General features: G+C 38.6%; 1 protein-coding gene across 2 annotated transcripts in view; it reads right to left on the bottom strand.

The window, feature by feature from the left end:
- Nucleotides 1–21,414, bottom strand: part of LYPD6 (LY6/PLAUR domain containing 6) — a 66,591-nt gene extending 45,177 nt beyond the window's left edge. Inside the window, exon 1 of one of the 2 annotated variants that reach the window (XM_073304729.1) lies at nucleotides 21,329–21,414. The gene's annotated coding sequence lies outside the window, so the exon portion shown is untranslated. Of the gene's footprint in view, nucleotides 1–20,168; nucleotides 20,193–21,328 lie in introns of those variants that run through there. The other variant, XM_073304730.1, reaches the window with a different exon arrangement.
- Between the last annotated feature and the right edge of the window lie 4,305 nt (nucleotides 21,415–25,719).

Genomic DNA, 25,719 nt, shown 5'->3' with positions numbered 1-25,719 from the left:
TCCTAAATAATACTTAGTGCTGCCATGAGTGCGGGGCACTGGACTAGATGACCTCTCGAGGTCCCTTCCAGTCCTACGATTCTATAATTCTTTCACTCTGACCTTTCTCCATTGGTTGGTTCAATTTACAATACTGAATCACAAATAAAGCTAGCATCAGTGCTACTTATTACGCAGGGCCAACAAGATGTACTTAAAAGGTGTAGGCGTACACCTATCTTTGTACATGCTCCCATTCTCCTAATCTTTATATCAAGATTGGCTGTCTTTCTAAAAGATATGCTTTTGCTCAACCAGAAGTTATGGGTTTGATGCAGGAGTCTCTGGTCCTATGCAGGAGGTCAGACTCCCTGATTATATGGTCTCTTCTAGCTTTACAAACCTATGAATCCATGAACCACTTTGCAAAAATGTACATTGTCACATGACTCGAGAACTTTTGAATATGTATAGTAACTGATATACTGCCTTCTTGAATATGCATTTGATACACAGCGTTAACAAAATTAAGTATGCCATCTAAAGAAAATACAGCAGCCATGAAACTTTAATCAATATTCACTAACAGGAACAGGAAAAACAATTGGTAGATTTCACAAGGGCAGTCTTTGCAGGGTTTGGTCCCATGTAAACGTCTTGTTTACCTCTAAAACACACACACACACAAAAAAAACCTCCAGAATGACCCAGGAGAAGATGCTGCTTGTAGATTCCACTCCTCCTGTTCTACCTTACATTCTGGTGCTTTACCGGCTACATATAAAGTACAATAAAGGCCCTAACTGTGTTCCTCCACTGCAGAGCAGCAGCAGCATTTCTTCCTACAAAGATTGAGTAATGAAGTGAACCACAGTGTGATTCTCCTTACAAGGGATGCTGGAGTTTCAGAATACCTAGTGTCCAAGAGATTTGCACACAGAATTCTTACCCCAATATTTATGGTAGCTTACCATGTAAATTCATATTTATGGAGCTTAGCTTGTTTTTAGACTCCTCTCAATTTACATGCAATTTCTGAATGGATTCTTATGACCCTGTCTTTCCCTTACATAAACATAATGACAGGTTTCAGAGTAGCAGCTGTGTTAGTCTGTATCCGCAAAAAAAACCAGGAGTACCTGTGGCACCTTAGAGACTAACAAATTTATAAGAGCATAAGCTGTTGTGGGCTACAGCTCACTTCATCAGATGCATTGAATGGAACATACAGAACACTATCACATTTAGAAAAGATAAAGTCAGTTTTAAGATTCTGTTCTGTTGATGATGCATTAGCCTGAACAGAACTTAGCTCATTCTGTCAGCATCGTGTTGGCTGTGCAGTGCTAACAGGAAGGGGGATGGAAATCACTAAAAATCAGTATAATCAATCAAGAATCAAACTATACATAGGGAGAAGATGTGTTGAATAAAAAGGTGGCCTTTTTACAGTCACTTTTCAGAGAAAAACCACACTTTAAGTGCAGCTTAAGAAGTGCATAGGGCCTTGTTCAGTCCCTCTACACGGGTAATTTCACCCACAGAGTACACACAGCATGTCTGGATCTGGAGTTCTCTTCAATTTAACCTAAAGAAAAATATAGCTGCAAATATGTGGTAGGTTAAGATATGTAGTTACAGTGTTTGAGAGTGAGAGGAACCTTATCTTTTTGAACTCCTTACTAAGTTAGGCAGCAGTGTTAAAAGTTTCAGCAATTAATTAGAGGGCAAGTTTCAGTGCAGCTGTTTAAGTGATTGATCACATGCCTGCATTTCCTCCTATTGCGCTATTTACAAGAAAGAGGATGGAAAAAACATACACCTAAACTGGTTCATCTAGAATAGGCATTTACCAGGCATTCTCTTTAATGTCTTTTGCTTCAAAGAAATGAAAACAAGTAAAAGAGAATAAGAATTGCAAATGGTTGCTCAGGATAAAAACAGATGTGTGAGAAATTAGGCAGAATATTAAAAGGGCAGGAAAGGTCCCAGTGTGCAGAATCTAGCCCAAGGTTTGCATGTATCATCTCAAATGGAGGAAGATTTAACACCCTTATGCACCACTGGTATACAAATCTGAGCTTTCCTTTATTTTCTTCAGGTAATAAAAGGAATGAATCAGAGAAGCAGTACATGTCTGACCTCTGAACTGCGGGTTTCTGTCCAGATTAACCCACTGTAAAAATCAAAACTTTACATTCCCTTTACCATTCAAGAAAAGTCTTCATTTGAGAAATTTCTAGCGGGGTCTCTAACCCCATTTCTTTCTGTTTTTGGAACAAAAAGGGGCAACTTTATGACAGAAGAGCAGCAGCTGTAACTCAGGCTACGTCTGCATGTTTTCTGACCTACCAGTGCAACATTTTCCTGCCTCTCACCTTGCCATTTATTTATTAAAAAAAACAAAAACACACAAACACTCTCCAGGGAAATGTGTAAACATCAGATTTAGATATTGTAACAAGTCCCATGATCCATGACAGAGCATTGCCCACTAGAGCACACACAGGCAAAAAAACGACCATAAAGAAGGAAACAGGTGAAGTATAATTTTCAAAAGTGCTTAAAGGAGAAAATTTTCAAAAGCACTTAAGTGCCATAGGAGCCTGAGTCCCAATTTTAAAAAATGACTTCAGTACATAGGAGACTATGAGCTAGATCCACAAAGGGGAATCCGCAGCCCTGAGTTAAGTGCTGAGAGTCTCTATACAATGCACTGGGAGAGCTGGACTCTGAGACTACTGCGGGGGGTGGGCTTTCTGTAGTGTAGACAAACCCTCCATTGCCTAAGAATATGATTCACAGAAGCCAGCAGGCTGAGCAAGGAGCTATCTAAACTAGCTAGTAGGGAATGCGGAGGAGTGGGGTGGGACATACCTACCAGACAGGGCCCACAAGTGAGCGATAGGCAGGGAAATGCCTACTTTGGGATTCCTGCCAGGGCTTAGATGCAGAGGAGCTTGCCAGCGTCAGGACCGAGGTGGCTTTGTGCCTGCACACTGTCAGAAACCTGGGCACCTATAGGTTTAACCAGTGACAGCTGAATAGGGGTTTTGAGGATCTAAATTTTGGGTGTAGGTGCCTATATCCCTTTGTGGCTCAATGCCTAAGTCACTTCTGAAAATGAGACTTAGGCTTGGTCTACACTTAAAACTTTTCACAGCATAGCCATGTGGGTTAAGGGTGTGATTTTCACCAACAGAGCTATTCCAGTAAAAGCCCTAATGCAGATGCAGTTACACTGGTATTGAAGTACTTACCAGTATAACTTATGCCAGTTCCCCAAACCAGTATAAACTATATCATTATAAATCACTGATATAACGGCATCTACACAAGTAGGGGTTTCCCAGTTTATCTATACCGGTACAGTTAAACTGGCAAAGCTGTTAAATGTAGACAAAGCCTTAGGCTCCTATGTCACTTAGACACATTTGAAAATTTTATCCTTGATCTATAGATGGAAAAGACCAAAGGAAAAATGTGACCTATTAACCATTTTGTATTAAGACTCATGATCTGATACTAACAATTTTAAATAAATGTTAATATTCCCTAAAATTAGATATTTATATTTAATTTTAAATGAATTATTTGGAAGATTTGGTTTCTATAAAGCCTCAAGTCATGTTGCTATGCCAGATAGGACATCATCTATCAACTGAAGTTAAAGTTCTAATACTCTGCCAGTTTGAGCTGCAATATTAAATGAAGGCATAATGCGCTTCCTGCTCTAAATTGGAAACAAAAGAGCAATTTATTTAAAAGTTGGCCCTCGAGAGCAATAGAAATTTACAAGTGTCTAATTTAAAACAAAATTCCTACCTTATCATACTAGCAACTTTCACACTGTACTGACATAGCACACAAATCTAATGCAGGACACTGCATATCATTACAATATTATACTGGATGAAGACAGACACAGACAGACCTCGGAATAATGAGATTCTGCCCACTCGAATTTGGGTTTTTTTTTGCCTAATGGATCATTTTCGAAATTCAGATCACATTACGTAGTCTTTGAAGACATACTGTAAACTGCAACCCCAATGAAAAAAGCTAGCAGAATGTCAGTGTTACCCTTTTTAAATGAAGAGAAATTATTTAAGTTATTATCTACTCCCACTACCAGTCTGCCCTGATGTCCCCAGAGCTCAACCCTGTGATATGCAAAGTATTCTCAAATTACGGTATATGGACAGCAATGCTGAACTCACTACAGGCCACACACACAAAAAAAACAATAACTGTAATTCACGGGTGGGAATAAGTCTCAGATTTCCTGGCTACCAGCTCTGGGCCTTACCCAAGAGACCATCCTTTCTACTGACAAAGGAGTGATACAGTAAATCCCTGATCCAACAAATATTTAAACATATGCTTAACCACAGTGGGACAATGTACAAGTGTTAAAGTTCTTAGCTGGACTGAGGCCTATCTAAATGGTATGCTTGATCTTAATAGAAACAAACTGTATTGTAGTTGGGAGACAGTGTGTCCTGGTGGATAGCTTGGACTTGGGACTCATGAGACCCGAGTACTATTCCAGTATCTACCACTGGTGCTGGTGACCTTGGGCAAGTAATTTCACCTCCATGCCTCAGTTTCCCCATCTGTAAAACAGGGGTGATGATACTGACCTTCTTTGTAAAGGCATTTGAGCTCTACCGATGAAAAGCGCTACAATCAGAGCTAGGTATTATTTATCCCTATTTTCTGAAATAGCCTCAACAGATTGTTGTCAGTCAAAAGAAGCAAGAAGGTTTCTATAATCAGAATGGCTGTAACAGTATTCTTATTCCTTACCTTGCCCCTCACCAGGTAAAATGTCATTATAATAAGATAATAAGATGCAGCTTCATTTTGTATAGCATCTTTCAGACAAGCTGCGTCCAAAAATGTTTTATAATGCTAAAGACAGTTACAAAGAGACAATCAAAAAGAAAGGAGAGAAACTAAAAGGGTGACAAGATAACAGTTTCAATAATTAGCTGAAAATGTAATGGGATGTCAATGAGGTAGAGAGCTACATAAAGACTGGGGTCCAGATGGAAGGAGCCATAGAGGTGAATGCTCCTACCAAGTGTGGGAAAATTGTGTGGAAGCTAGTGATAGCAGAGGGAGCAGGGAAGGGAGGAGAGACTGAGTAAGAAAAGGATACATGTGGTAGGTTGGAGACAGTCCATGGAGGGTACTAAAAACAAGAACCACCAAATGGAATGAATATGGAGCTAGTGGAGTTCTTTCAGAATGTGGGAAACGAGGGGAAGTTAATAAGTACAGCCCTGCAAATCTGTGGATATCCACTTTATATCCACGGACTATTTTTGCAGATCACAGATCGGATGCAGATATAACTTTTGTATCTACGCAGGGCTCTATTAATTAGAATTTTTGAGCATCACCTTTTTTTAAATGCTCATGTTATTTTGATCACTTTACAGATAATTTTGGGGTAAAATGTATCTTTTTCTTGGAGGCTAATAGCTGCTTTGAAAAGCATTAGAATTTTGTGATTTGACAAGATTCGCTGGACACACAGAATGGTGCTACTTCTGACCACTTGTGTGGTGCCATTATTCTAAACATCCACCCTACAGTACATACATGTACAAATAGGTTTGTACGATCTGCCATTCCTACTCTAGACAGATGCTTATTTTTCATTAAAAATAAAAGCACATGTAAGTCTAAAATGCTTTCACATGAATACAGAATGTCTTCTAATAACTTAGCAGATCAAAACATATCATACATGAAAACTTGCTAAATGTAAGCAAAACTATATTCAGCACCAGAATTGAGATTCCCCCGATGGTAGGAGCACATTATTAATAGAAAAATTATAATGCTGATCCAGCTGTCATTTAAATCAATGGTAAAATTCCCATTCATTGAAATTAGTGACTGGATTGGGTCCTGCCCTTGGATTCTTGATAATTAAGGTTTCTTTTGGCTGCCAGGTACAGTTCTTAAAGTCTCATATTCATATGCTTCATAGTGTATGAATAAAAGACGATAGCAAATACCACTATATCCCCTGCAATTAAAGCAATTTGGTGCATAAAGTACCAAGTACCAAAACCTGTAGTAATCATCTTGAGCTCATTAATTTACAAAGCTCTGGGCATTTGCCAGGCACTGCAGTTCTGATCAAGCCCTATTCCTGCTTAGTCCACACAATCCCAATTAATAGAGTAAAAGACATTTTCAAAACTAGCTAGAAAATATATTCACACACATATTGCATTATTAGAAATGGTAAAAAAATTAATCATAGAATCATCGAAGATTAGGGTTCGAAGAGACCTCAAGAGGTCATCTAGTCCAATCCCCTGCTCAAAGCAGGACCAACCCCAACTAAATCATCCCTGTCAGGGCTTTGTCAAGCTGGGTCTTAAAAACCTCTAAGGATAGAGATTCCACCACCTCCCTAGGGAACCCATTCCAGTGCTTCACCACCCTCCTAGTGAAAAAGTTTTTCCTAATATCCAACCTAGACCTCCCCCACTGCAACTTGAGACCATTGTTCCTTGTTCTGTCATCTGCTACCACTGAGAACAGCCTAACTCCATCCTCTTTGGAACCCCCCCTTCAGGCAGTTGAAGGCTGCTTTCAAATCCCCCCTCACTCTTCTCTTCTGCAGACTAAATAAGCCCAGTTCCCTCAGCCTCTCCTCATAAGTCATATGCCCCAGCCCCCTAATCATTTTTGTTGCCCTCCGATACCAAATTCCTCCGGGTGGGGGAAAGAACTTGTGTTGTTTACCTCTTCTTTCATTTAAACTTCTAAACACCAAGGGTGAGGCTTTCCAGTCACATATCCTGTCTTGCACCACAAGTGGTATCACGAACGGGTTAGCCTCTTAATCTTCTCTCTCTCGTTGTTAGAAGAAAGTACTCACTTCAGTAAAAAAGCATATCACTTCCAGTACTGTAAGATCACTCCATTTCTGCTCTTCTCCCCCATCCCCTCCCCCAAACCAACCACTCTGCCACAGGGATCTAAATCTCAGAGGTCAAATGATACAAGCCCAGCACCAACCTCTGCTCAATTATCTAGCCAATATTATCCAAAGGTCCTTGTGAGTTTTATTGTAAGCTGTTCCTAATTCCGAACCACTGTAATGAAATTATCTGTTTGTTCTTAAAATAACACTATTATAATTTATACTATTATAGCGCTAGGAACCCCAGTTGTGGACCAGGACCCCATTGTGCTAAGTGCAGAACAAACACAGAACAAAAAGATAGTTCCCGCTCCAAAGAGCTTACAGTACAAATGTAAGACAAGAGACAACAGACAGACCAACAGTGGAATACAAGAAAACAATGGGATAATATTGGGCTGCATGATAGGCTGTGGTCTCAGCCACCAGCAGCCTTGCCATTAAAAAAAGTGGAGTTTTTGTACATCTAAATAGGGTTGTTGATCCTGTCACAAACGGTTTGCAATAAACACAGCTTCAGAAGTGCAGGACAACTACATATTGCTGTACTAGAGAAGTGCTGTAAATCAGAAGCCATAAATAAAATGCCTGGATTACCGTATCACCCAGTGGCACACCATGGTAATGAAGAATGGCAGGTATACCATTACAGACTTGCTTCTATTAAAGCCCATAAGGTTTTAATGGCCACGGATGTAAACATGCCAGAGAGGAAGCCTGATGGAATCTCAGAGTTTTATTCACCCATTCTGTTAATCTTAGTTCTTTTAATCACTTTTTTTTAAATTGCACATGGCCATATAGTTATCTTTATTACCATTTTAAAGTGTACAGACAGGTCACACTTAAAGCAGTTCTTTTTATTATTATTTTAACCCAGTTCCAGAAATTCCCCATTCCATGAATAGGTAGTATCTCTCCACCTGACAAAACCTTTCAAAGCAGTAGAAATGTTTGAAGTGTGACTTTTGTACATACCACATGGTCCCTAGTTTAAATGCTAGCACACTGGAAGGTTTTATTTTTGCTAAAACAATCACACTTTCACCCTCCATAAGCATATTTATGGCAGCATAAATCAACAAGTGTTCAAAGAAACAGCTCCAAGGAAATATGATCACAACAGCAAGCAGCAATGAAAAAGAATGTGTGTGGTGATTTTACTGTCACACAGAAACAGGAGGTCTGAGATAAACCTTAGAAAATTGTGTCTTGGAACTACAAAAGCCAAAACTCTCCACCATTCTAAGCAGGCAACAATTAAGTGCTCAAATAACAATGTCAATTATGAATACAAATGGATCAAGATTTGATACAGGCACTCAAAGTTTAAATCATTATGAGCACTCACATTGCAAACTAGGGCCTGCAGTTCTTTCTCAACAATCTGCCATGGAAGTCAATAAATATCTTGGTTAAATGAAGAAGGCAGGATCTCACCTCTTTGTATGTTTATAAAATATGGGTTAAACTTTATAGACTGAAATATTCAACATGAATATATTATTAATATAAGTACTAATACATAATAATTAGCAATAAAATAGAATTGGTCAAAACATTTTGACCAAAAAGAAAAAAGAAAAACCATTTCCCATAAAAAAATATGCTTTCATTGAAATCAATTTTTTCTGTGAGAAAATGTTGATTTCAACAAAAATGTTCAGTTTTTCCAACTGGAAAATTTGAAATAAAGATTTCATATCAAAATAAGATGCTCATTTCAACTTAAACTGTCATTGCTTTTCAGTTTTTGGATCAAAAATATCATTTTCCATTCTCTCCATTTTGTCCTTCCTTCTTCCCCTTTTTACCTACAGTGGAAAAGAAGTGTCTGAAAGGAGAAAAGAACACACTTTTCACACTTATTTGCTGTTTTACAACCGGAAAAAAAAAGTAAAGTATATTTTCCAACTTGTTCCCCCTGTTTTCAGCGGTTTTCAGTCAAAAAATTTTGAAGGACTTTTTCCTTACAAAATGTTGCATTTTCCAGCCAGCTCAATAAAATAAAAATAGTGATGAATAATTCCCCTGAAGTAAATGGGAGTAAGTTGCTACACATAGTAAGTAAAAGTATCAGAATCTGAGCCTAAGTTATTATTGAGCCATATTGGCTTCTTGGTCATTGAATAAAATTCCCATTGGAACAAGGACTGACTGCGGCCTGTAACATATAGCTGTATGGGATAAGAATAGAGAATATATTGGGTCTCTTGTTGCTCCTCAAGAAGTTCAAGATTTGCAATGTCATATTTAGACTCAAGTCACAGTCTCAAACTAATGAAAAACTAACTAACTATCTAAACAGACACATTGTGTTTAACTGTTGCCTGGTTTTTCAACATAAAACCAGGCACAAATTGAATGCAAATACAGCGTGAGTCTTATGGACACCAAAGTCCAAAGAGTTCAGATGGTCTACTTCAGGGAGATCACGAGTCAACTCCAGACCATGAAATCTTTTTATTTACTTATTATTATCATTATTGCTATTGTGGTTTGAAAAATGTTTCTCTGGAGTCTGGACCTTGACCAAAAAATTTGGACCTTGACAAAAAATAATTGACTACCCGCGTCTACTAAATAGGATTCTTCTATATCTATGACCAATTCTAGGTTGTCTCTGGTGACATCGGAAATATAGTCACTTAATAGTTAAATTAGCTTGGTAAAATGCTGCAGTACACTTGGGGTGGTCTCAAGGCAGGTGGTCTTTGAAACAGGATTCACTGTATTTTTCTATATAAGGTACATACTAACGAAGGCCTCCGTGATAAATAATAAACTTCACCAAATAAAACCTCACAACAAAGAGCAAGTAAACAAAAATATCAACATTGAAAAGAACAGCAGTATTGCAAGCCACACGCATTCAGAACCCATAAGTCAGGTCCCACAAAATCATGAGGTTTTAAACAGTGCAAAATTTTGGATTATTTTTTATTTGCCTTCAGGCTTTTGTCCTTTATGATGGACATTTTCAAGCTTTTCTTCACAGAGGGCTAGACAATCATATAGAAAAACTTAATTAATTAGCCTCTTACAGTTCATATGGCAACTTCCACCTTCTCTGTGTGTGTATATATATCTTCTTACTATATGTTCCATTCTATGCATCCGATGAAGTGGGCTGTAGCCCACGAAAGCTCATGCTCTAATAAATTTGTTAGTCTCTAAGGTGCCACAAGCATTCCTGTTCTTTTTATAAAAACTGAGATTCTTGTGCAATCACGTCTGCACTTCCACTTAAGTCAATGTAACTTACGTCGCTCGGGGGTGTGAAAAAGCTACCCCCATGAGCGACGCAAGTTACATCAACTTAAAGCAGGGTCCGCACCGTGCTATGCTGGTGAGAGACGCTCTCCTGTCAGCATAGCGTGTCTTCACCAAACGTGCTACAGTGGTGCAGCTGCATTGGTGTAGACTAGCCCTGAGAAGTTCAACATCTATAATTACTGATGGCCATTATACAACAGACATTGGCAGGCTAAGGATGACATTACAAACCTCTTATTTTTTGGGAAAGACCCAGTCAGGAGTAAGAAAATCTAAAACTGGCATCTTAAAAACAGTATAAACAAATATGCACTACAGTATATTTGACAGGATTAAGCAGTTTGGCATAGGCAGGCTAAACATGTAATTAAAAAGAATTCAACGGCAAGGAAAGCTGCCATAATTACACTGCAGCTTTTCTAATGTTGACAAAGCTACTTTTAAAGAATTTTAAAAGCTATAAAGGCCAGTCGATTGAAAAAAGAACGGAAAAAAACCCAAACAAATTCTTACGTATCATTGAACAGAGCCCGATATAATTAAAATGAAGCTGACATAAAGCATAGCCTTCCTCAAAACACACTGTAGTTTTCTTTTTTTCAAAACATCCACCCTCTTCCCATTCAAATCCCTGTGTACTTTCCCTGTGAAGCATTGCAATGATTATCCACCGAATAATGTTATTTAGTTTATATATATAAAGCAATTCAAAAGTAATCAGCATGAAATATGGGATTTAAATAACATTTACAATCTAGCCTGCACAGGAGAACTAAGCTCTCCATAGCACTCGGCTTTGCTTCTCCTCACCCAACATTGTCCAGTGTCAATTCTGTTGTGCCTTTGATTTAACTTTTAGACCACTAGTCCTGCAAAGACATAATACATTGTTTACAACCAAGAATAATCCCACCGATAACTGTAAACTCCTTGGGATGGCGAGCATAGCCAAATTCACCAGTGGTGTAAGCTTATTATGCCGCTCTAAATTCAGGTTTCAGAGTAACAGCCGTGTTAGTCTGTATTCGCAAAAAGAAAAGGAGTACTTGTGGCACCTTAGAGACTAACCAATTTATTTGAGCATGAGCTTTCGTGAGCTACAGCTCACTTCATCGGATGCATCCGATGCTCACGAAAGCTCATGCTCAAATAAATTGGTTAGTCTCTAAGGTACTCTAAATTCATGTATGGATTTAGACTGGCACCAGTTTACCCCAGCACTGAATTTGGCCCAAGTTTTTTAGTGGTCTGGAAAACACTATGAACACTTATTGTGCTAAATAAATAATAAAAACAAAGATTTCTATGAAATAAGTCATACATGCTGACAATAAATAAAGACTTTAAATAGGCAAGCTACTTTTTACATTAATTCTTTGGTTCACTGGCCATTGTTTAATTCTGAAGGCTATGTTAACAAAAAAACATCTAAGGAAAATATCTTCTCTTTACTAAATATTTAAGGCCACAAACATTTATTAATGCTTTTGAAATTTTCCCCTCATATCATAACTACTTCAGAACTCACCATAAAATTAAGAAACGAATCAAAACAGGTAATATAAAGCATGTTTTTGCTGCCTTATGGAACCTCCACAGATTATGAAGTCTGTTAAACATCTCTTTTGACAGCACATGTATTTAAATATTCACCACATATCAGTTTTAAATTACAATATATAACGAGGCATAGCACTATAGAGATGTGTGGATTTTAGTAATAGCTAGACCTGAAATTCCATTCATTCTTATGTCAAAACCACCTTCCCCTCCTCATTTGTATTGTTTAAGAAAAACAGAAACATACAATTATTTTAATTTTACTTGTTTATTTAGATTTATAGAACTATCAGAAGCTCGAAGCACTTAAGCAAATTTTAAAATACCATATCATCAGGTGTGTCAAATAGCTGCATTGTTTCATTCATAATTGCCCCACGTCGAAAATATAATTATGTTGTATCACATTCTGAGGCGGATGCGCTGCACTCCTCTCTTCTTCGTTCCTTGGTGCCGGCCCTGACGGTGGGCGCACATAAATGCCCTGGCAGGCGCCATGGCACCTGCGGGCACCGCGTTGAGGACCACTGGTCCAAATTGTTTGGGATTATAGGGTGAAATCCCATATCAACTGAAGTCAATAGGAGTTTTGGCATTAACTTCAATGGAGCCAGGTGGTCTACCAAATGTGCTGACATACTGTAAAATTACAAAGATTTCAAAAGTTTTAAAGACCCAAACTGGTCACTTCTGTTCATGTGAGTGCTATTTTAGGATGCAAATTGTACACATTCTTATATTTAAAATTTGCCAAAACGAAGAAAACACAAATATCTGATCTACAGTAAAATAGTATACGGGTGCAATTCCACTTGTAATACTTCCAATAACTAGGTTTAAATTGAAATTAAATCTGATATAATTTTAGGAAGAAAAGTGTCAAAATTTGGATTTATACAAAAAGTATTTCATTTTTTTCCCCCCACACAAGCTCATTTTCAGGTGACTGAAAGCTCTATGGAGGCCATTATCCAAAGTTCCAAAAGTCAAATGCAAAGACGCAGTATTTCCAAATAAAGACCCTAACGTTGTAACTGGATGTGTATTTACTGACCCCTCCAACTGCCCCGAGCCTCACAGACTTCACCTTATCCTCCACTGGGCAAGACACAAACCACACAGAGTTTGAGCCAGAATTACAGTAGGAACTATTTATTATTGGAAAATAAGACATTCAAATAGTGGTATGTCAGTGCAACAATTTCCAATGAACTGCTTTGAAGCAGTAAATGAGGAATATGTAATGCTGGAAGAGAACAAGCACTAAAAAGTTATCAATATGCTAGTATCCAAGAAAAAAACATCATAAATATTTTAACATGACCAAGGGGCATATTTTACAAGTTCTAATTCATAGGCTAAACAACAAGACTGGAGCGTGCAAGTTTAGTTTAATTAGAAAAGGAAAAATTTTAGACTGTCCTTACAGTACTGCAAGCACCAATAACCAAACCTAGCAAACAAAGTAGGAAAGATCGTGGGAATCCAGCCTTGTTCTCCTCTGAATGCAAAAAGCCAGGAAAATTCAGAGTTTACACGGATTTCAAGAATCCTTGGATTTCAAGAATCTTACTTTTCACTTCAGTGCAGTAAAGAAGGTTTCCAGATTTGAAACTTTCCATTTGTTAATCAGTTCATATATTTCTCTTCTTTTGCACAGTGATTAATTACACATCTTAGTTCAGAAATGCCATTGTCAGAACAAAACCCATGTAATTTTATAAATTGTCTGCTTTGGAAATACTTCACCTTTATGCTGCCAGCATTTTCCCAATCAAATAAATTCAGAATAGGAGGGCCCATCCAACATCCACGGCAGCCAATCGGTAAAATGCATGCAATACAACTGTTCTTTATGACATTTTCCCTTTGTACTACTGTTAGCTAGTATATGAATAATAATAAAAGAGTAGTAGTAGACAGACTAATTAAATGCCTGTCACCAAATTCTGACAAGACTTACCCTTCATCTAAATCTATTCAAGACAGCAGGTTGAGGAGGGTATAGGAGAGGGCAGAATTTGATCCCTGGAATTTAAATATAATGCAGAATGGTTTCTGTGAAGCTTGAATGCATATGAAAGAGCAAAAGTGAAAATATGACATTTATTTATAATTGACCTATATCCCTTCCAATTACTTCAGTGCAAAGTCCCATTTAATTTAATGGGATCATTTAATTTAATGGGAGTTGACTTGTGTTTATTTTGAAATGCTGCTGATGGAGCAGTAAGCTAGAAAGTTTATATCCATACCTTAGATAAATCCAAGGCTACTGCTTTATATTTCGAGTATTACAATTCAGCAGATTGTAAACTCTTACTGAGGCATCTGAGCTGTATTGTAATAGAAATAAATATTAATACCAAAAATGCTATTTCAGTGAATTCAGATACTCATAGTGAAGCAGGATGTTAATCTTGTATAGTTTCAAAGCCCTACAAAGCACAAATTGCAACACCAGTTATAAGGAACCTTTGCTTATTGTGAAGTTCTTCAATGGGAAATGGTGACTTCAGTACAAGAGAGGGCTATTGTTATTAGTTGTGTAACTGTAGCACCTAGGAGCCCTAGTCACGGACCAGTACCCCATTGTGCTAAGCACTGTACAATCACTGAACAAAAAGACAGTTCACTGTATGTTCCTCCAGCAAGTAGACACAGCAAAGTATTTAAAAGGCTCGTGGTGCTACAGTGGCTACAGAGTGCTACAATGGCTACAGAGCCATTACGTGGCTCATAATGAAATAACACCATTTACTTATTTGTATATCTGCTGCATACAAATGAAAACCTCAGCTCTTCCATATTAATCATAAGAAATAATGTATTAGATACAACAAAGTAAACACATAATAAAATGAATAAAGTTACTTACCTAGGACATCTGAAAATAAACATCTCCTATGATGAAAATAGGGTGTTTTTAATGTTAAGAATCAAGTTATTTCTACCCATTTGAGAAGCACACCAAACTTTCCATAGTAAATGAGATAGAGAAAATTCTAAGGAAGAGTTCATATGAGCTCTACTACGACTCTAAAAGGAAAAATCAGTAAGTAGTATAAATATGAAAATGTGAGTTCTCCAACACATCATATAGAAAAATGACATTCAAACTAAAAGAAAAGTGTTGAACTGTGGAGACAAAAACACCAATAAAACAAGTACAAAATACTTTGTGTTAATATGCTATAGTGCTGTTACTCTACTTTGCTTACAGTATAGGCTTGGCTTTCCACTTTGTAATCATGTTTACATAATGAGAACCAATCTGTGACTATTACAGATGGCCATTGTATAAAACAATAGTCTTGACCGATATCAACCACCCCTAAGATTCGCCAAAGTGTTGGTCAATGAGGTGGTGGATTTCATGTTAATTAAATATATCTTACAGTATCCTAAAAATGCACTATATTTTAATGAGTAATACAGAACCAAAATATAAGGTATGGTAATTCATTCTTTGGATCTTCTCGAAGCAGTTCACTGTAGGCCAGATCCTGCTCTCATATCACTTTACTCACAGAACTCATCCCACTGACTATTCATATGAGCAAAACAACCTGATAGTATCATGTTTAAGGAATTTTTGTTACTTATATATGGTGCACTGCACTAACCAAATACAATGTTTTAGTGGTAACTACGGTTCAAAGCCAACAAACAAGAGCCGGGGGTCAGCTCAGTAGTGGCTCTGCCCCCATACAGTCTTTCATGGTAATAGAATTGGATTATAATAGAATTGGATTATATTTTATCAAGTGTGATGATTATTTTTCATGCATTAAACTTATTCTTAATTCACTGTTTGATCAAACCAGTTTTCATTTTGTTGTTGATGATGCTTCTGAACTTGAAGAAAATTAAATAAAGTTAGGCTCAGTACAGAATATCTTTCTTGCCCATTCCAATTCACTTGTACTATTGCCAGCAAATAAAATTGAAAGATATCTATTTTTATGGCAAAATTCTGCTCTCAGATCAAGGTGGCTGATTTCAGCTCCAACTTTCTACTCTCCCTGACTGCATGGAATGTTCTTTGATATCAATGTAGAACGCTGCACACATAGAAGGAGCAGAATATCAGAGTCAAGAGCCATCATATGAACATTAGTTAATAATACTGATTGATCATCTTAATTGATAACTAAAGTTTCACACATTTCATATAAGAACATGTCCTCTGCTTTAACAGAGCAAAAGGGGAGAGCAACCCTCATGCACTCTGTAAATACACGTTTAAAAAAAAAAAAAAAAAAAACAGAAATCAAGGGGCCAAATTCAGCCATGATTTCTGCCTCATAAAACCCCACTTAGGGTTTGATTGGATGACAAGTGTGTTTGGAAATTGTTTCAGGATGTTTGAGTACACCATTTTATCTGAGATATGTTGTTCCTGTTTATTAATGAATAAATCTTAACCCACAGACAAACACTTATGCCATACTTCTTTCAATCCACAGTAGTAGTGTCAGATTATTAGGTACTTGTTAACAATATATTTCATGGACTTACACATAACTTACAAACACTATTGACAAGAAATATTACATGGACAAATGATTTCTAATCAGCTCACTCCCCTGTGTTTTTTAAAATGCTAATGAGTGATGTGTACCAATTGATAGGCAGGAATATCTGCATGAACATTCCAGTTGTTCTGTCTTAAACATGCTTTTTAGGTCTTGGACAAGGATAAATAACATTAAATTTCTATGCTAGAAATGATGAAAAATCAATGTATTTTAGAGGCCTAAAATCAATGGAGTTACACTGATGTAAAACTGGAGTAACATAGTTGTGAAGCAGGCCTTATTATATATATGTGCCCATCCATATTTATTTCTAATGCAATCCAACCAGTAGGATCTAGGTGCCCAATGTAATTTCTACATCAATAAAATTGAAAAATTAAGAATGAAATACAGTTGTGAAGAAACTGTAGTGATAACTTATGAGACCCTCATGATGTTCATATTAAAATTTGCCATTAATTTCAACAGGAGAAAGTGATATGGAGTTGTATTATCATGATTTTTGTAAGTATACAAAGGTTGGAACCAACCCTGCCTACTGGGTGCGTTCGCTCTGTAGAGAATAAAAATCAGACTAAGACCTTGATCATGCAGAGAGATCCATGTGTGCATAAAAATTTGGTCATATAATCTCTTTGCAAGACTGGGGCCTAAGATACTGTGATGTTAACATATATATAGTGATGTTGGCATATAGGTCCTATTCCTGAAAACTTATATTCTTATAAGTAGTCCCATTGACAGACTACTTGAATGTATAAGGGTTGCAAAATTGTCAATATACTTTATTAAGCATTTGCTATCTAGAAAAAGACACATGAAAAGAAGTAAAATTAATGCATTACAGAGTATTTTGTTAATTATAAAGGCAAGCTGTTGAATTTATTTTTGTTCTATATGTCATTCATTATAGTAGCAATATTTACATTATTATAATTGAGACGGTCAATTTTCTGTTCTAAACTATTTCTGTTTCAGAGAAAATATAATTTAGCAGTAAAAATAAAATTTAAACTGCCTTCAGTTTAGAATACAAAATCTCATCTCAGAAAGGAATTTAATTTTATATATATTCAAGCACTAAAAATTATTTGGCTATTTTTAAGTAAAAAAAGCCATCAATCAAAAATATATAGGTTCAGAATATTTTTTCAGCAGTGCTGTAATTCCAGAAAGGCCTCCATTTCAATATGACAATTTGAAGGCCATAAATCCATTCCTTTTGCTATTTTGAAAATAAAACGTAAAGGACTTGATTTTCATAATTAGACACACAATTACATGCACAGTTACCTGCCTAATACACATGCACAATGTAATTGTGTATGTGAATTCAATAATAAAGTGTCAGTTGAATGTGGAAATGTCCAGTTACACATTCAATTACCAATCTGCACACTTAATTGCAGTAAATGCATAGACAAATTAGTCATGCATTTTTTGAGCATAATTACATATGTTTAATTTTGTACATCAGGTCCCAAATCACTAAGAGCTAATTCTTGCTCTCTTTAACGGCAGTGGCAAAACTGCCATTGATTTAAATGGAAGCAAAATCAGGTGTTAAGATGTCTTGTTTTATAAATAAGTTAATGTTCATTAAATCAAATGGAAAGCACTGTGAGCATTTTTAGAGATCTTTCCATGCTCCACAAGTATGCACCTGCAAGAATCTGATTCATAGTCTATCTAATATATTGGATGAATGAGTTGCTAAATAAGTCTTGGCACAACACACCCATTAAGACCGAAAAAATCATTGTAATATATTCACTCAACTGTATCCACAATGACTGTACAGATCATAATAGATCAGAGGGACCATTACGGGCTAAAGCTCACACATTCAATAAAGTAAACACTGCCAACAAAGCTGCAAGAATTCATCCACATCATCATACTTTGAAGGGATTCCATAACCTAATGCAAGTTTCCAAAATCATAGTATTCTTTATTGAATAGGACCCCATCAGATTAATTACTTCTAAGACATTTCTAAATAGGTCCTGACACAAATTCTACAAGACTTCATTAGTACTATACAGTAAATTTAATTTATTTTAAAAGATATGTAATTACATATTTCTAGTGTAACAGGGATATGGAGTAAATTATTATTTCAACTAGAAAACTGTTTAATTACATAGTACTAAATAAATATAATGGAGATGTTTAAAAATTGTATTTACATTAGAAAGCATACCTGGAATATATTAAATACAAATAACTTCTTGAATTAATGCAATGTACAATAAATATATTAGGGAAAGTCAGGAAACAAACAGTTAAGCTTCCTTGAGTGTACTCATTTCCAATTTTTTTTAACTGTGCAATCATAATGTTGGATTAATGAAGTTTTCTGCATTTAATTTCCATGTGTTTATTTTTTAGAAAAAAGAAAAGATGCCTCTTTGCTACCTTAAGGTAACACAGGCCCTCAAAGGGACAGATATTTAAAGACTTTGGGGAACATAAAGATGCAAACAGGCACATAGAGGGATTTTCAAAAGCACCTAGGCACCTAATTCTCAAGTCTTTAAACAAGCATAAGTTTATATCTCTATGACATATATTGACAAATGCAGATTTCTGAAAGAACACACACACACTGCATCTCTTCTGAAGTGAAAACACTCATGAGGGAGAAATCCTGATTCCACTGAAGTCAATGGTAAAAGTTCTATAGACATCAACAGAGCCAGGATTTCACCTTCAGACTAAGTGAAATGTTACATTACACATGTACAATACTTAGTTTTCAATCATTCAAACTTTATCAATAGCCAACCCATTTTTTTCAAATTTGTTGTGGAGATACTCTTCACTAAGGATCAATTACATTCAAAATTTCAAAGTTTAGCTATTTTTAAGTTAGCTGTGTGGAACAAAAGATGATGCTTATTTTTTTAAAGGAGGTGGAGAAATGTATGGATTTTATACAACCTGCACTTTTTGCCAGTTATTTGATATCTATGTGTATGTTTTCATTTCGGGGGCGCGGGAGGGAAAGAATCAAGGCCTGAAAAGCTTTATTCAAATTTAAACAAACAAACCATCTTTGACCAGAGACTAATATGAACAATTTGAGTCAAAAAGATAAGCTTTCTAGAGAGTTGACCCTGTGAAAACAGGTTACAACTGAAACTGTTTTTTTCATCATTATAGTTTTCTCTACCAAATGCTCACTATAATCTCTATTTACAAAGCACAAAGTGATTGATAATCAATTCAGGTGATTTCACTTTGTTTTGTTCAATTTGCACAGCAACATGAATTAAAGATAGGAAGGATTTTTACTCTCATCTTTGTAATGATCTTCGTAAATTCACATTTAAACATAGTTTCTGTAGTTGATTAACAACGCATTTGGCTGCAGTATGTTTTCTGCTAGCAGCAAAAATACCAAACCTCCCCCCCGCACACACCTCTAAAACAACTGACAACGTTGCAGCGCAATCCCTACTCGGCCGGAATTAACTTATTTTCTTTGGCTCTGAAGTTCATAAGCTAAACTAATTTGTATTTTAGCAACTACTAGAGACACTGAAGTTCCCAAGAGAAGAAAAAATGTACATTTCCAACCCGTTAAGCGTCTATTTCCCATCCCTTGGGCTATTAAACGACAATGACACTACTGAAGTGTGGTGTGAAAAGCAGACACGAGGGAAAATACAGCTCCTGAGATAAACTTGAAAATGATAATAAATTACTCAAGCCTTTTATTTGTTGCTGCTTTGGAAACTATCTGGGACGCAACATGCCCCCAGGGCCCTCTGAGACTGCTGCATGTGCACCATCCTCTGCACTTGAACTTCCTTTCCTTTGTGCTCAGTTAAATACTGGGAAGAAGCTTTACTCACCAAAGCAATGCACCAACTCCACCCTCCAGCCAGCCGCCCCATCCCAAGAATGCACAACGCAGCTACCCAGACAGCGCGCAACGCCACAGTCCTGCTCCGGAACGCTCGGCCGGCCAGGGGCCCAGCCTCTCCGCACCTTCAGCCAATCAGAAGGCCGGGGCCAAGGCTACGTTGAAAGTGTGCTTTTTAATTGGCTAGTCAATTAGCGTGGCTGCCGGATCAGCTGTGAAATAGAGTCGCTCGGCCAGCCTAGCAGCCTGTCATTTGCCTATGCAGGCAGGAGGGGCTCGGAGAGACAGTAAATCTTGCAGGGAACCAGTCGTTTTGGAGGGACCTACCTGGTGCCAAGGCTATCCGGCTCAGCTCCAGGAGCTGGCTGTGTTCCTGGGGTAGGACCGCTCTTGAAACTGCGATTCCCCTCAAACGACCGTCAGTCGTTTGGGAAACCCACTTTCCGCGACTCTGGTGGGGCCTGAGTTTTCCCTTCTCTAAGAGGCAAGGAAAATCCAACCAGCAACACCCTGTCCTCCCGCCCCTCTGACACTCATCCCTGAACGCCGGGTACCAAAACCCTCCCAGGCCCCGCAACGGGAGGCAACCCTAATTCGCAGCTGAAAAAACCTTCCCAGAACCTCCCTACCCCAGCTGCCCAAGCGCTCTCACATCCCAGGGGAGAGGAGCTCTGAACTTTCCCCTCAAGCTGCCAAAGACCCTCCCACGCCCACCAGGGCAACAAAAAGTGTCATCAAGCCCCTCACTGCCAAAAACCTTTACCGGGTCACCTGTCAAGTGCCCTGGACCAGATCTTCCCACCCCAGCCTGCACCAAGTGTCCGGAGCCCTCCGCCTGCCCCTGCCCAACAAACCCACCGCGGCAAGTTGGCAGACTCCCCCCAGCCCCCGCTAGCTGTGCCCCGATGCCCCCAGGAACCACAGTTCTCTCTGATCCCCTGGGACCGGGGCCCCCGTTCCCCACCTGTCCCCCACGCCCAGCCAGCCAGCGGCGCCCCCTTCCACCCGCTGCCCCACCGTGCTTGCTGCAGCCGAGTTTTTTCACCCATTGTCTCCTCTCACACCTCCTGTTTCATCAGCTTCTGCGCTGTCTTCTCACGCCCGCTCCATTCCCCCTGCCAGCCACCTTCACCCCCGCTTCGCCCTTACCTGAGAGCCGTGAGGCGAGCCCGGGGGCAGCGGTGGCTTGACAGAGCCCGGCTCGCTCCCAGAGCACTCCGGTGTTAACAGCCGAGGACGCGGGCTACACTCAGAGGGAACCGGCAGCGCCGTGTGCACACAAGCGGCGCGGTCTGCCCCCTACTGCAGTGAGCGGAGAGCGCTGCCGGCCATTGCTGTCCGTTCTGCACCTCGGTGGAGGGGGAGCCTGGGACAATGAGCCCCACAAAGGTCTCCCGGCCGGCTGCGGACCTAGATAACCGGTCGTATGCGGAGTATCATGCAAGCCACAGCAACCACAAGTACTCCTTTTCTTTTAGAGAAAGGGGAAGGGCTCTCCTTGCCAAGGGAAGCGACTGAACATTGCAAGCTGGGGAAAGACTGACCTGGGCTTTCTCTGAAACGAAACCACCGACACCGAGACCATTTGCAGGATTAGGCAGCTAAAGGGGGGGGGGGGGATCTTGTTCACCGTTTTCCTTTTCTTCTCACTTCCCCCTTTCAATTAAAGCTGGTTCTCCTGTGATTGTGGTATGAACTAAAGGACACATATCTCTCCCTTAACTTTATAGCCCTTCCAGGAAACATTTATTATATTGGAAGTTTTCTGGGACCCATTTCAGTCCTCATGGTGCTAATCAAATACGTTGTAGTCTGGCGGCTAAAGAGTCTGACAGTTTTTCAGAAATATTGTGGTTTAAATCCTGTTAGGTTGGTACCTCTCCTAAAATATCTATTACTCCCCCCCCCCCCCCATCGATGTTATTCTAAATTATCTTTTACATCTAATCTAACTGCAAAAACAATGGGGGAAATTATACCAGATTAAAAAAAAAATCACATGTACAAAGGTAAGTTAGAGAAAAGAAAAACAGCTGAGCCATATAAAGAAGGGATAACTATGCCATGTTAGGAAAGGGGCAGCGTTTTAATGATCGAGTTAAATAAAACAATTAAGACTAACTTGCTCCCAGTCCTCTAATTCAGATGTCCCTTATGTGGGTTTGTACCAAAATTAATCCTAATTCCTTCTTGTTCCAGTGTTTCACTGACACTTTTAACAAAGCAGTTGAAAGAGACTTCACATCCTATGTTTTTTATATAATTTGCCTTTTTACATATGTGAAATATTTTAGCTGAGATAAAAATTACTGTGTGCTCTTTTTTCTGACAAAATACAAGGCATAGTCAATTATAGAATGCAGCTTTGTATTCAGACCTAAGGGTGGACAGGGTTTTGTTTTATCACTTTAAAATGTGACTGTTAATATATACATTTGTTGCTCAAAATATTACTGTGTTAAGTTTGAAAAATATAAATGAGGTGTTTGCTTCTCTAAAACTGCTTCATTTTAACTGACCCTTGCCCTTGGAAACAAGGAGTCTTTGAAAAATAAGCTGCTCTGACCATTTTACTGTAATACACAAAATAATTATTTTTATATGCACTCCATATTTTCTGCTTTACTATTCACAATGTGTTAATTATGAAGCATGTCCTTCAAATTTAGGAGATCTTACAGATTAGTACAGCTCATGGAATATTATGTCCCTTGTTCATCCAGTTCCTCATTTAAAAGGGTCTCTCTCCTAACTCTTTGGGCTCGAATTTGTCAGTTTCAGCATGGAGAAGCTCAAGGTTAAAACAGAGTAAATTCATTTCTCCAGTCCAGCAGGAGGTGCTTTCACAGAAATACATTTTGTTTTCTTTCCAGTAACAAACACATCTACTGAAGGCTTTTATACCGTGTGTTCTTTGGAAATCAACACAGGGATTAGAATCTTTCTTAACTGAGCATAGAATTTTATCTAAATGCTTTTCTTTTGTAGTTCATTTAAAAACTAGATGCTAGTGTATCCCAAATACAAAAATATCAACATCTGCATTCTCATCCCAGGCCCCTTTTTCCTTGTATCATGGGGAAAACGTGTATGTGATGCAACACAAATGCAAAACCATGGAGAACTCAACTCATTATCCTGTCTCAGAGGCAGAGATTATTGGCTGAACTAGAAGATGTGGGGAAATGGCCTTAATCACAAATATTTCTAGAGGGCCCTTGGGGAAATCAGGGCTATAAATAGGGTCCTACCAAATTCAAGGTCCATTTTGGTCAATTTCACCGTCATAGGATTTTTTAAATCGTTAATTTCATGGTTTCAGATACTTAAATCTGAAATTTCATGGTGTTGTAACCATGGGGTTCCTGACCCAAAAGGGGGTCATGATCAGGGGTTCACAAGGCTATTGTAGGGGGGATCACGGTTTTGCCACCCTTCTGTACTGCTGCCTTCAGAGCTGGGTGGCTAGAGGGCAGCTGCTGGTTGGGCTGGTGAGGGTCGCATGGTATGGAGGGAGGGGTTGTCACTTTTTCAGAGGCAGTAGGGCTGGCATTACAGGTGAGTGATGTGGGTTACCATGTAGGGCCGTGTGTGTCACCATTTCCCTTTCCTACCCATGCCAGGATCTCTGTGCCCCCTCATTTCCCTTCTATCCATGCCCACCATCCTCCCTTTTCTCTGCATCAGGGGCTCTGTGTGTTCCCCCTACACTCCATGCCCAGTGCTAAGGGTTCTGTTTATCTGCCATGTAATGCCTCCATATACCATTGTCCCCCATTTCCCCTCCCATTCTAGGGTATCTATGTGCCCCCATTCCACCTTTCCCCCATGCCCCTATTTTTCTCTTCCTCTCATGCCCTTATTCCCCTTTCTCCCTATATCAGGGTCCCCATTTTCTGTCAGGGTCTCTATGTACCTCCCACATTTTTCCCTTCCCCTCCACTGCCCTTATTTCTTTTCTTTCTGTCAGGGATGTAAGTCATTCAGGGTTCAACATCTTTTTTACCTGTATTGGGAGTCTCAGCAGAGTTGAGATGGGTATCTTCCATTTCCTCTTTCTGAAACATTCCCTGAAATTTTGGAATAGATTGGATGTGGCATTCAAAAGCTATCAGGAAAGAGACAGACAATCAGTGTACTGTTAGGCCTTGTAAGCTCAACCAACAATTAAAATGACACCTATATCATATGAAAATCAAGAAATAGGAAAAAGGCAGCTTAAAGCAAACATGATTGAGTACATCCCCTTCATTACAGTATGTAAAAGCTACAATCTGAAATAAATAATTGCTAATAAGACTGGATGTTAAGAAGAATATTAATAACTAATTACTAGAAGAAGTGGGAATTTTTTATCAGAATAATTTTCTGAGGAAAATTCACTTTTTATGTAATCAAAATGGGTCTGTGGGTTTGCCTGAAAATTTTCAATTTTCCATCAGAAAATCATTCCCAGCTCTGTCTCTTTTCCCCTCCCCACTCAATAGCCTTCCTGGTGGTCTGGTGGGGAGCTCAAGCTTTCAGGCTCCCCAGCTCCAGGGCAGCCAATGGGTAAACTGTCTCAGAGCTGGAGTTACCAGACTCCCCAGCTCTGGCAGACTGCACCAGGGAGAAGGCTCACAGGGTTTCCAGGCTGTGGGCTCATTCACTGTCCCAAAGCTGGGTCTCCTAGGGCTTCTCCGCAGCCCAGGAGCACCGTCTCCTAATCTCTCTGAGCAGTCCAGTTCCTTCCTGTTTGGCTGCTGGGACTTTGGGCAGCTCAGGGAGCCTCAGCATAATTTAGAAAAAGATCATAACAAAATTATGTTTTGACTTTTCCTAAACTATCTTTAAGAATTTCCATTCTGCCAGAAATTTCAAAATTTCAGGGACTGGGAGGAGGATGGGTAGTTTTTGGAATTTTCTGCAGAATGGGAATTCCAGTTTGTGGCCATCTGTACTAACAATTGCTAAAATTATTTTCTTTGAAACTCATTATTCATTTTTAAAAAATAAGGATTTTGTTTTCTAAACTTTCTACTGTAACTTTAGAAATCATCCTTTAGGGAAAAATCCTCCTCTCTGATCCACACTGCAGGTCCATCTCGCATATCCTTCTCTTTTTCTGTACATGAAATTCCCATTTTACCCTTAGAATGTCATGTGCATGAAAAATATTTTAAATGTCCAAGAGGAATCTAAATGAAAAACTAAGTTAGTTCAATAAACAAATTTTGGACTGCAAAATGAATCTTAGCCACAAACCAACTCTTTTTGAGTTTTAACACTTAGGATGTTATATTCCTGGTTTTGATATTTAATGTTTTTAATTCATGATGTGTGAAAGTCACAAGTTCAAAGCCTAGGTAAACACCTTGTTTACTAAGGAACTAAGTAAAGGTAGGAGCCTAAAATATAGCCTTTCAGGCAATTACACTAGTGAATGGGCTACAGCAGGAGCTAATGGGCCTCCGCACATTTATGTTAGAATTTCCAGCCACTGCACTTGAATCAACATGGATACAATGTCCCATTCACCCCCACACTTTACCATATAATAT

This window comes from Lepidochelys kempii, chromosome 11 (assembly GCF_965140285.1).
Source record: "Lepidochelys kempii isolate rLepKem1 chromosome 11, rLepKem1.hap1, whole genome shotgun sequence".
NCBI lineage: Eukaryota > Metazoa > Chordata > Testudines > Cheloniidae > Lepidochelys > Lepidochelys kempii.
This window is presented reverse-complemented; position numbering and strand designations above follow the sequence as displayed.